The 11,637-nt window shown below is 38.7% G+C and overlaps 1 protein-coding gene across 12 annotated transcripts in view; it reads left to right on the top strand.

The window, feature by feature from the left end:
• HNRNPC (heterogeneous nuclear ribonucleoprotein C (C1/C2)) overlaps window positions 537-11,637 on the top strand; it is a 45,276-nt gene continuing 34,175 nt past the window's right edge. For 4 of the 12 annotated variants that reach the window (XM_013966929.2, XM_005685370.3, XM_005685369.3 and 1 more), the window contains exons 1-2: window positions 537-691; window positions 5,803-5,828. The gene's annotated coding sequence lies outside the window, so the exon portion shown is untranslated. Of the gene's footprint in view, window positions 692-1,306; window positions 1,352-5,305; window positions 5,470-5,802; window positions 5,829-5,922; window positions 6,542-11,637 lie in introns of those variants that run through there. The other 8 variants (XM_018054549.1, XM_018054547.1, XM_005685371.3 and 5 more) reach the window with 6 other exon arrangements.

Raw genomic sequence — 11,637 nt, 5'->3', positions numbered from 1 at the left:
CCCAGTCAAAGAAAAAACAATTTTTTTGTCCACCCCGCGGGCTACAGCTTTTCCTTTTACCTCGGCCGGGAGCTAGGGCAGACCTTTCGGAAGTCTACCAAACAAGACCCGGCAATCTTCATCTGCAGCCCCCCCCCCCGCCCCCCGCCCTCGCGCCGCGGGAATTCCGAGATCCGGGTGGGCCTCCTTCTAGGCGCTCTGAAGAGTAGGTATGGGATACTGAGACCGCCCAATCAGATATCTCGGATACCCGGATGTGAAGCGGTGAGCCTTACAAAGGCAAGTTTCCACCCAGAGCTTCGTCAGGGTACAGTGGCCAATAAGCATGTCTCAGAAGATAAATGACAGGAAATATAACCAGTTACAAACTAGTTTCTCCCACGCATGTGGAAATTCTCTAGATTAGTCTAATCCACTACTGATTGTGATTGGATAGAATTGTGAAGAGCGGTAGAACTGTCTAATGAGAAGCGGGAGCGAGAAAACTCGCAGCCAATAGGAGGATTCTCAGAAGAGGGGCGGGCCTAGGCCTTCGCCTCGGCGGCAGAGGAGACTCGGGGGCCATTTTGTGAAGAGGCGAAGACTGAGCGATTGCGACCGCGTTGCCGACCTCGAGCAGCAATCGGCTTCTTCACGTAGAACCCAGGGGTAGGAGATTCAGAATCGAATCTCTTCTCCCTTCCCCCTCTTGGTAAGTGGAGGGAGCGGAAGCAGAGGAAGCGCTGGGTTCTTTGGGGAGCGCGAGGTGGAGTGGGAGAGAGGACGAGGGAACCCTCCCCTCGGTAGAGTAAGCAGGCCCCCATTTATTCTCCGGTTTGGGGGATTAGATCTTACGCGGAGAGTTTTCTAGGCCGCAGCCCTTGAGTAGATTTTTAACCCAGTGTCCTCTAGGCCACAATCGGCAGGGAAAATGCTGTTTTTCTTTTTCGCTTTCTTGTGTTAACGGCTGTCCTTTAATTTTCGGTGACCATGAGGACTCTGAGATTGTGAAACGGATGATCAAAGATGCTCATGAATGTAGTTCAAGTTAATGTAGTGCCGATGCTTCCTGTTAAATTTTAAAATTAAGTGGGGGATGGGGAAGGGTTATCAAGCAGAAATTTTTTGTACCGCAAGCCTCCAAATTCTGGAGCGTACCGCAGGGTATAAATATGAAAACAATAGTTTTAATATTTTACTGATTACTTTTTAGTTTACGCCTCTCTGAACAAATGATGGACCTCGAAATATTTTCAGTTTTATTTAAAAAATTGTAATCTGATTTACATATTAACAGTAATAATTAAAGCTGGATTTTTATCTGCAGGTTACAAATCACTTGAAATATATAAGTTAGTGGAACTTGCTTGAGGTAGGTATACTATCTTTCTTAGACAGAAACCGAGGCATGAGTGTTGATTGCCTGGGTCATATTAATCAGCCGAACTAGTAAGGAATTTGGTCTCCAGGTTAAGTGGCTTTACCTCCCCGTTGAAATCGTAGATGTTAAAAGTCATTACAGCAAGGACTAGCGGTAACTGGAAATACCGAAACTGCTCTTCGGGAAAAGATTATGAGTATTGCGTCTATTAATGTGACGTCCTAAGATTTTGTGAAGTTTGATTTTCGGGATATCTGGCATTAATTTTCCGGACCATCCCAAAGTTGGCAAAAATGCATAACTATATGCTTTTTGTTAAGCAGGTATTATGGTGGTTACTATTTGCTAAGCCCTGAAAATTACTAAACAATTTTTGCCAGGTTTTTAAAAATTACATAAGTTTCAAAGTATCACATTCACTTATCCAAGAAATCGCTTTTTTTTGATCTTTGTGTAAGATTTAGGTGATTTTGTTTTTCATAATGTGTTAAACATTCAGAAAAAGTAATGTTAAGTATAGCTTAAGCCCATACTGGGTAAATTTGTCCCTTAGGAACAGAAGCTAAAACTGTTACTGTAGGTAGCTATGTATCGATCCCTTAGCATATAGATTTTGTAATAGAATCAAAAGCTTTGCCTTAAAAATAAAAGCTTAAGCATTTAGATTGTCACATGGACTTTAAAAGGGCAATAATTGGTTGATTTAGGAAATCATACGCCTAATATTGTTGGCAAATGAGAAATGTAGGAAATCAGTATTTAAGAATGGTTAAATTCTTAGATGGAAATAAAATTATTTGAAGTGCACTTTTCTTGCCTTGAGGTGTTAGAAATGGGTTCCTTAGGATCAGCATGTACCAAGGTAACAGTTTAATATCACTCATCTGGAATGATTTGGCCACAAAATTAATATCTGAAATAACTGTAGATTTGATTTCAAATAGATAGGCATTAGTAACATTTTCATGTTGGCTGGAGAAGAGGGATTTAAGAAGGGTGGCTTAAGCTGGAGGACTCTGTGTTTCCCATGCTCATGCCTCCTGCTGTTTTCTTTGGTAGAGGATATAAACACACATTATTCCTGATTAGGTCTCCAGAGGGTTTTGCATAGTTGTGTGACCTTGTTTTGGATGGAATTGCTGTTAGAAACACGGAATAAGCTCCAAAATAGCTAATTTTTCTAATCTTAAAGATTAATTTAACTGGTGGATGTGTGAGATGTCAAGTGGGAAGTGTGACAGTTGAAAGAACCCTGGTCTAGGAGTTAAGAGAACTGGATTTTTCCCCTCCTGCTGCTTATAAAATCAGTTAAACTTTATGAAATTTAGTTTTATATTTATAAGGGGTCTTAAGAAGAGCCCTGGGGCTTCAAAAACTCAAGGGCAAGGCCTCCAGCCCAGCCTGCCCTGTTGTCACGGGGGTGTGTGAACCCAAAGCCTCCTGTCTTACTCATGTATACCCCTTTAGCATTCCCTCCAGAGAGGGTCCTCCTGCCCCCAACCTAGGTAAATGCAAGATCCGCCTTTCCCACCAGGGCTGCCAAAAACTGGTCTGCTTTCCCCACCAGAATGATGTTGTTATTGCGAACCAGGGAAACAGGAAAAAAGGTACAGTCTCTATCCTCATGGAGAAGGCGATGGCACCCCAGTACTCTTGCCTGGAAAATCCCATGGGCAAAGGAGCCTGGTAGGCTGCAGTCCATGGGGTCGCAGAAGAGTCAGACATGACTGAGCGACTTCACTTTCACTTTTCGCTTTCATGCATTGGAGAAGGACATGGCAAACCACTCCAGTGTTCTTGCCTGGAGAATCCCAGGGACAGGGGAGCCTGGTGGGCTGCCGTCTGTGGGGTCACACAGAGTCGGACACGACTGAAGCGACTTAGACTTCTTACCTCTTAATGACTGTTTTCTGTAATTCAAGTGATTTTTTGCCAGAAGGCTAAATAGTGTACAGAAATAGTTTTATTGTTGACAGCAGTTTTTGTATATTAGTAATTACTGTTAACTGTCTTAATAACAGTATTTCAGTCTTCAGATCATTTAATTAGTTGTCTTTGGGGAACATTATTTGCTCATACTTAATGTATACTCATTCATTCTCATTGGGACCAGGGAGGCTTAAAATTTTGTACAGAATAGATTTACTAGATAGTTGACTATGGTGAAAATCAGAGCTTTAAGATGTAGCATAGCTGCATGTGTTCTCTTAGACATTGGAAATCTGAGGTTTATAAAGGGAAAAGGGATTTCTGTAGGGCTTTATGGTATAGCATTTAGTGTGGTAGGTTATAATTTTCGAGTTACTATGTTTTGATCCTAATTAGGGGATAGAGATTCCTTATTAAACTCTACACAGTGGTTCTTAAACATGAGCAGACATTAGGACCAGCAAGAGGGCTGGTTAAAACATTGCTGGGCTCTCCATCACCACTTTCTAATAAAGTCAGTCTGGGGTAGACCCTGTTAATGTGCATTTCTAGTATGTGCCACGCTATCTTGGTTGGCAGCCCTCACTTTGAGAATACCCCTTAAGAAGAAGGTGTGCAAATCTAGAGATATGACAAAGTATAAGCTACAGGTGTACTATTAATTGCGAAAGTTACAATTAGGTGTTCAACTTGGTTAATCATTTTTATGAGGGTTAGCTCATCAATTAAGCATAGTATCTTGGAAGACATCTTAAGTTCTTAAATTTGAAAGGTGTAAATGTTTTACATTACTTTTTAATCTTATAACATGTTTGCAGAGGATTTGTTTGTAGCTGAACCAGTTATTTAGCATCCTGACATTATTGAGTACCAAGTTCAGGCTGTGATTCCAAAGAAGAAAACTGAATGTCTCACCATAACTGAACATCCCTTACACTTACACATTCAAAATGTATGTTTGAATGTACATTCAAATAATTGTACATTTTCTGTAACTTTTTTTAATAGTTTGTACATTTGTAGCATTTAACACATCAGTTAAAATTTAACACAGTCTAAGCGTAAAAGTAGCTTATTTGGTTTGCTAATTCTCAAAAATAGATTTAATAGTACCTTTTCCATTGCTTTAGTCATTAATTTGTAATTGACTTAAGGAACACTATTTAAAAGCTCAGCTTAATTTTTTTTAGTTTACTGACATTTGGAAAGGAGAATAAAACCTCATGGCTGAATATTAAAATGCAAGTACAGTCATTCTTATTGTTCAAAGACCTACAATCTAATTGCAAATCTTAGCCAGTCTGTTGTGACGGTATGTGTCAGATTCTTAGAATTGCTATCTTGGAATTAGCAGTATGTACTCTTTGTAAACAGTGGGACCACAAAGAAACAAACACCTTTTTGCCTGTTTTTTTTTTAACATTGTGTAGTCAGTAGCCATAATAATCTTTTTTCCTTCATCTGACTTTTCATTTTGTTACTGAGTGGATTAATGTGCTCTTGATTTAAACTGTTTCCCTGACAGATTCTGTCAGGTTTTACAGATTGACCACTCATTGGTTTTGAGACTACATGTCATCTTTAGTATGTATCTTCAGAGTAGACCCTTCCCCTTCAGTTTGTATGGTAGGAAGAGCTACCTGGGCCTAAAATTTAAAACACAGATCTGCTTTCTGATGTTTGACATTTGTTCACTTCATCTCTGTTTATCTGGTTTTTCTAAATTCTCTTTGGCCAAACTGATTATCAAGAGGAGTGTTTGAATGTGGATATTTTTTTGAGACCCTTAAGGGAATACAGGTGCATATGTAATTAAAATAGTCACCTACTGACATTGAAGAATTGTGAAGCCAGTCACTGGTAGAGGTGATAATTCTATAGAGGCTCTCCCCATCCAGTGGGATGTTATGTTTTACCAGAATGTTACATGAAATGGACAGATGTTTCTGTCTTGGGGGTTTAGGGCACAACATTTCTGAGGAACTCTGACTCAATCTGTCCCTTCTCCTTTCACAGGGCAGCAAGGCGAACCCCATCCCTACTCACTGGAGCTCAGCTTTGATTTTTAACCTCCCTTCCCCACCCTTCCAGAACACACACATTCCCATTCCAAAATTGATTTTATAAAGACATTTTAAACATAATGATGCAACTTGGTGTGCACTACGGCAAATTTACAGGTGGTTTTTTTTTTTTCAATTGTTTCCAAAAACGGGACTTGGATTTAAGATGTAATTTTTAAATTTCTATTTCTATTTTTTCTGCAGCAATTGGGTTAGAGGAGGAGGAGCCTTTTAGCCTCTCATAAACTGACCTCTCTACTTCCTCGTGTATTTTTAAGATTGATTGATGATGTGGAAAGGGCTTTGCTTGTCTGCTACTGAGAACTTTACCCTTGCGGTTTTTGTGGAAACTGCTTTTGGAAAGAGAAAAGAAATGAACTTTACTGACTTGACATTTTTGCACCTCCCGTTTTTCTAATCTGGGCTATTTTTATTTTTGTTTTTTTACAGTGAGATTTTTTTGATCTTCAGCTACAGTAAGTTATTCCAATTTTTTTTTTACATTTTTCCTGACTTTCCGCTGATTTCCTTTTTATTGTTGTTACTAGTTACTATTATTTATTATACTTAATGATGGTGATGATGATGATGATAATGACACTGATGATTTTTAACCGGATTAAAATCGAGTTTTTCTGAATGTTCATTAAGAATTTCTCCGGCCTCCTGATTGACTTTGGAGTTTTACATCTTGGGAGAGAAAGTGAAGGCATTAGCATTTTTAAGTGGATTGATCACATAAACCTTTTCTCTCCCAACCCTCCCCCCTTGCCCTTATCCCCTTCCCCACGCTCGAAAGAATTTTACTGGCTGTTAAGTCTGTGACCTTATTTTTCCTGATCTTTAACTTAACTGTTTTAGAGCATCTCTGGACGTCTGTATTTTTTATTTTTTTATTTTTGTTTTTTTTTATTTTTAATCTTTCATTTGTTAAATTTTTAAACTGTGCTGCAATAAAATGTGTGTGGTATTACTTAACACCTATGATGGTGATGGCATTTTCTCAGAAAGCCATCCCCCTCCTGTTTCCCTTGAAATCCCATCCTGCTTTTCCTGTACACTACCCATCATCACAAACCACAAGCTGCAGCAACATGGATGCCCAGCCTGGAGCAGCAGCAGCCAGGATGACCTGGAGCCAGGGGGGCCTTCGGAACAGATGCACACCCTTCCTGGGTGATGGTAAGAGGTGTGAGGTCCACTTGGTTTCATTGGAAAGACTAGGCAATAACACCTGTTTAAGTTGGTGTGGTACAGGTGATAGCTTCTGGAAATGTTTAGGTTAGCTTTTGTGTGTGTATCTCAAAAGATGCTTCCTAAGGAAGGACCCTTCAGGGTTTTTTATACTAATGGAATTAGGAGTGTCAAACTTGGGGTGCTGAGGGTTTTTCATAAAGCAAAGAGCAGCTGAAGTTTACATATATTTTAGAATGAAAATGACATGTTTTAGTAATCAGCAAGACAAAAATGTTAGGTGTTCATTTTTTCTTAGGTTATTGCAAATTAGTAAACATTTTCTGTCATTTAGAGTAATCTTTAGATTGTGACAATAAATTTGGATTCTATTCTATTTAGGCTTTTTTATCATTAAAATTTAGCATGAATCAACCCACAGGAAACATGCTTTGATATTGAAATGCTATCTGACTGGAAGATTTTTTTAAAAGAAAAGGATAAATAGACTTTTTAACCTCAGCAGGAAAATCTGTATAATCTCTGTATCCAAACCAGGAAAGATCAAGGATTGACCTCTTTTTCAGTGATTACTTCTGGCCCAGCTACATATTAGGGAATCGACTGTGTTCCAAAGGTTAATGAGACTGAATATTCACAAGAAAAATGCAGAGATTAATAAGGATGTGGATAGTCAAAGTGTTAAAAATAATAGCAACCTGTAGAAATCGCAGAGAGTAGGATACAACTGAGTGACTAACACACAGTAATATTTTACTGACAACGGTGAAACGTTTTGATAATTCACTTGAGAGTTGCTTTAATATTGAGCTGGGGTAAGGCCAGGGGAGAAGTAGAGTGGCTTTTAAAGGTATATTTAGCTGTGTGTACTGGAGTGGATCACATACTTGACCCCTCCCCTTACTCCTATTGAAAGTAAAATCTGGTTGAAGTGAAAACTGAAGGCAGCCTCAAAGGAAAGCAAAATGGGAGAAAATTAAGTAAAATGTTGTGAGGTTACCTGGAAGAGGAATGGAAAATTTTCTTTTAGGTCCAGGTTTTATTGATACCCTTTTACAAATCCATTATTTTATGGGTCATGTTCTTCTGGTTTGCGGAATGCAAAAAAGTATAATGGTTCTTCAGGGACTCATAACCTTTTGAGAGAGATGGATGGATGATATAATGTCACTGTGGTTAAAGGTAGGCACAGAGCCTATAGAACTGTGGAATAGATGGGCACCTCATTGACTCTTAAAAGAGGTCAGGAAAGGCTTTTAGAGAGTAATGGCCAGATTATAAAAATTTTAATACCACGCCAAGAATTTTGTACTTTATCCAGAAACTGATGACTATTAAAAGATTCTGAACTGAGGAATGATATCAGATTTTCATTTTTAGAAATGTCATTGTAATAGCCATGAGGAAATGGCCATAGAGGAGAATGAGATTGGAATAGGTGATGAGTAAGAAACTGGAATAGAGGGAAGAATAATGAACTGGCTTTACTGGCCAGTTCACTGGGCAAATATCACTGCCAAAAGCAATGGTACTGGGATTAGGAACCATTAAATTTAGGATTTGGTGGTGGCTGTGATAGGAAGAGTGACAGATTTGGGAAGATTCCCAGCTTTCAAGTTAGAAATGTTGTTTATTAAACATTTGAGTGCTTATCTGAAAATCACCACTAGGCTTGGGCATATACAGGTGAACAAAACATACTGTCTCTTGCCCTCTTGAGTATTATAGACCATTGAGAGGAGAGAGAAAAGAATAGCACTTTCACAGTCTAGACCCATGAAGGAAAAGAGATGATAGTTCGGGGAGCCAGATACAGATATGGCAGTGAAAGGGTGCTGCCAGCAAAGAGACCTTAGGAGCTGGCTTATGTTGAAATTGAGGTCAGAAGTTGGATTATCTTAGAAAGCCCAGATGGGTGAGGGTGGGTTGGGTAGGAGGGAGTTGGCCTCAGTGCAAGAAATCCTACTATAAAATAAGTCACCAGGAATACAGAGAAAAGACATGAAGTTGGAAAGGTAGGCGAGAACCAAGCATAGTATATGGGCCCATGTTTAATATCTAGATTACTTCAGACACAATAGGAATTTGTTTGAGGACTTTGGAGATTGGAGAGATCTGGTTACTTTATTGAAATTTCCTTTTGGCAGTTGTGTGGGTAATGTTAGTAATGAAGACTAAGTGTAAGTAGGACTGAAGACTAGGTTAGAAGACTTGTTAAAATAGGCCACTATCTATTCATCTTTTGAAGAAGGTAGTAATCCTAGGCCTGAGGGTACTTGGCCTGGTTTTGAAATGAGATTTCTTTGTGTGTATTAATGAACAAGAGTTTGAAGAGGATATTTAGTTAGGCTTTAGAAAGTTATTTCTCTAACATCCCTGTTGAGTCAGACCTGGCATAATAGCTTTCCTATTTGAAAGGAAAAATGCAGTACAAAAACTTGTTTCTTGAAAGTGGTAAACGGGAAACTTAACCATTTGTCCATTACTGTTAAAGTTCCTGTGTTAACTTAATTATCGTAACCTTATGTAAATATTACTGTCTTTAACATTTTGGAGATGAGACTATTCGAGCACAGATTTGCATAATTTGCCCAAATTTAGACATACCTAATAAATGTCAAGTGAGGTATGGATTCAACCCGAGCAGTTAAAACTATAGATATCAAGTCTTAATCATACTAGACTGACTGTACTTGACATGTGAAGTATTCTAGAAAAACCTCTTTAATTTGATTAAAATGCCTAAAACAAAAAACAGCTCTGGACTTCTGTTTTTAGCAAGTTTTCAGCAAAATGTTATTGTTAAACTATTTTGTTCAGTTTACAACAGTTTAAATAGCATGAAGTATCCAAGGTAATTATTTGGGTAGATACAGGCTTGTAGTATAATTCTGAAGACTCTTTGGTTGTAGCAACATTCTTTAGGGAAATAATAAACATTTAAAAGTGAGTTTCAGTTGGGAGAAAAAAGTAATCATATAATTTATGGTTTTAAAAAATGTGTAACCCAGACGGATTTGCTAAATCCAGTGGTCCTTTCAATCCTTATCATGCTATTTGGTATGATTTAACCAGTTGAGCTGCCACTTTTTAAAACTATTTTTTACTTAGCTTCCAGGTTTTATTCTCTTTCTGGCTATTCCTTCTCCCACTTGGCTCTGTGGTTCAGTTCTTCCACTTCACTTTTCTACTCACACTTCCCTGGGTCATTTCATTCAGTCACATGATTTTCTATACTATCTATAAGCTGATGATGCCCAAACATATATCACCAGCCTGGACTTCTCTTTATTGTCTCTATCCAGTTACCCACCTGACAGCTTCTGTGAGTGTTAAGTATGTATTAGTTTAAAAGTCCAAAACTGGGCTCCTGCTCTTTTCTCAAACCAGTTTCTTCTGCAGTGTTGCCCGTTTCAGTTAATGAAACTGGTGTTTTCATGTCAAGCCAGACTTTGGTTAGCCATCCTTGACTTTTTTTTTCTCTCATACCTCATCTTTGGCATTGTAGAAAACACTGTCATTTCTGCCTTTAAATTATAACCAGGATTCACCACGACTTGATCCAATTTCAAGTCATCATTTGTCTTTGACACATTATTGCAATAGATTTTATTTCTTTTATACCTCCACCCCAGTGTGTGGTAGCTAGGTTGATCCTGTTAGAATAATAATGTTTGAAAATGTATTACCTGAGTTTCTGGTTTGAAACTCACTTAATAGCTGCCTAGTTCAGCATTCAAGTCAGAATTGTATTGCGATTTACAGGATGTGCTGTATGATCTGTTACGCACCTCCTCCTCGTTAATTGTATGCTACTCTGCTTCAGCCACACTGGCCTCCTTAACTGAGATTTGGATATACTAAATGTTCCTACCTCAGAAGCCTTTTTGGGCGGGGGCGGCGGGGGGGTTCTTCCCCAGACAGGTTGGATTCCTCAGTTCATTTTCGTTCTTACTCAAAGGTCATCACCTCAGTGTTTTCTCTCACTTAGCCTTCTAACTGCTCTTTAGCACTTTTCATCAGCTCACATATTATAGAAGTTTATTTTCTTCTGTGTAAGATACAGAGAAATATCTGGAAAAATAAACGTGAAACACCATTGATGGATTACTTCTGGACAAGCGGGAAGGACTTAGGGTTAGAAGGAAACTTGCTTTGTGTGTTCAAAGACCATTATTGAGCAACACAACAGTATGTTGCTTCTAATTAAACCTAAAACTCCTTATTGTCAATATACTTCAGCTCTTTGACTTTATGTCTGAATATAAATAGCATAACTGGCTTCTGTGGTAGTTTAGTAAGCGACTTTTTTTAGTTGTAAAAGCAGCCTTAAATTAGGTTTGCCTGTGATGGAATGAGTCCCATTAGCATTTGAGGATGTAGGCTGATGTATTGCTGGTGATGGAGCTTTAATAAAAATTTGAAAGAACTTTGTCATTTTTTAAGGATTTATGCTCTACTGGGAATACATAGCTATTTTTAAGCAGTAGCCATAGGAAAGGAAATGGCAACCCACTCCAGTATCCTTGCCTGGAAAATCTCATGGACAGAGGAGTCTGGTGGGCTACAGTCCATGGGGTTGAAAAGAGTTGGGTATGACTAAGGAACTAACACAGTAGACTAAGGGCTTCCTAGGTGACTCAGTGGTCAAGAATCTGCCTGCAAATGGAGGAGACACAGGTTCCATCCTTGGGTTGGGGAGATCCCCTGGACTAGGAAATGGCAATCCACTCCAGTACTCTTGCCTGGAAAATTCCGTGGACAGAGGAACCTGGTGGGCTTCATCTGTGGAGTCTCAAAGAGTCAGACACGACTGAGCACACATATAGTAGATTAAAGGGCATCTGAGTTTTTCTTCCTATCTAATCTGATTCTAGTTTGACCTTTCTGAAATACTCTTCCTGTTTATTGTTTAGATTAACCTATGGCTTTTGAGTTGGTTTCAGCACTAATATAACTCCCTGGAAATTCATTGAACCAGTCTAGGCTTTTTTAACTTGTCTGGAATAACATTTAGGAATAGTTGAGTACATGTTAAATGAAAAATCTCCCTTAGTCCTCTTACTAAATTCTGAATTCTGAAAATTGTGT

This window comes from Capra hircus, chromosome 10 (genome assembly GCF_001704415.2).
Source record: "Capra hircus breed San Clemente chromosome 10, ASM170441v1, whole genome shotgun sequence".
Lineage (NCBI taxonomy): Eukaryota > Metazoa > Chordata > Mammalia > Artiodactyla > Bovidae > Capra > Capra hircus.
Note: the sequence above shows the minus strand (reverse complement) of the source record. Positions and strands in the feature narration are given on the sequence as shown.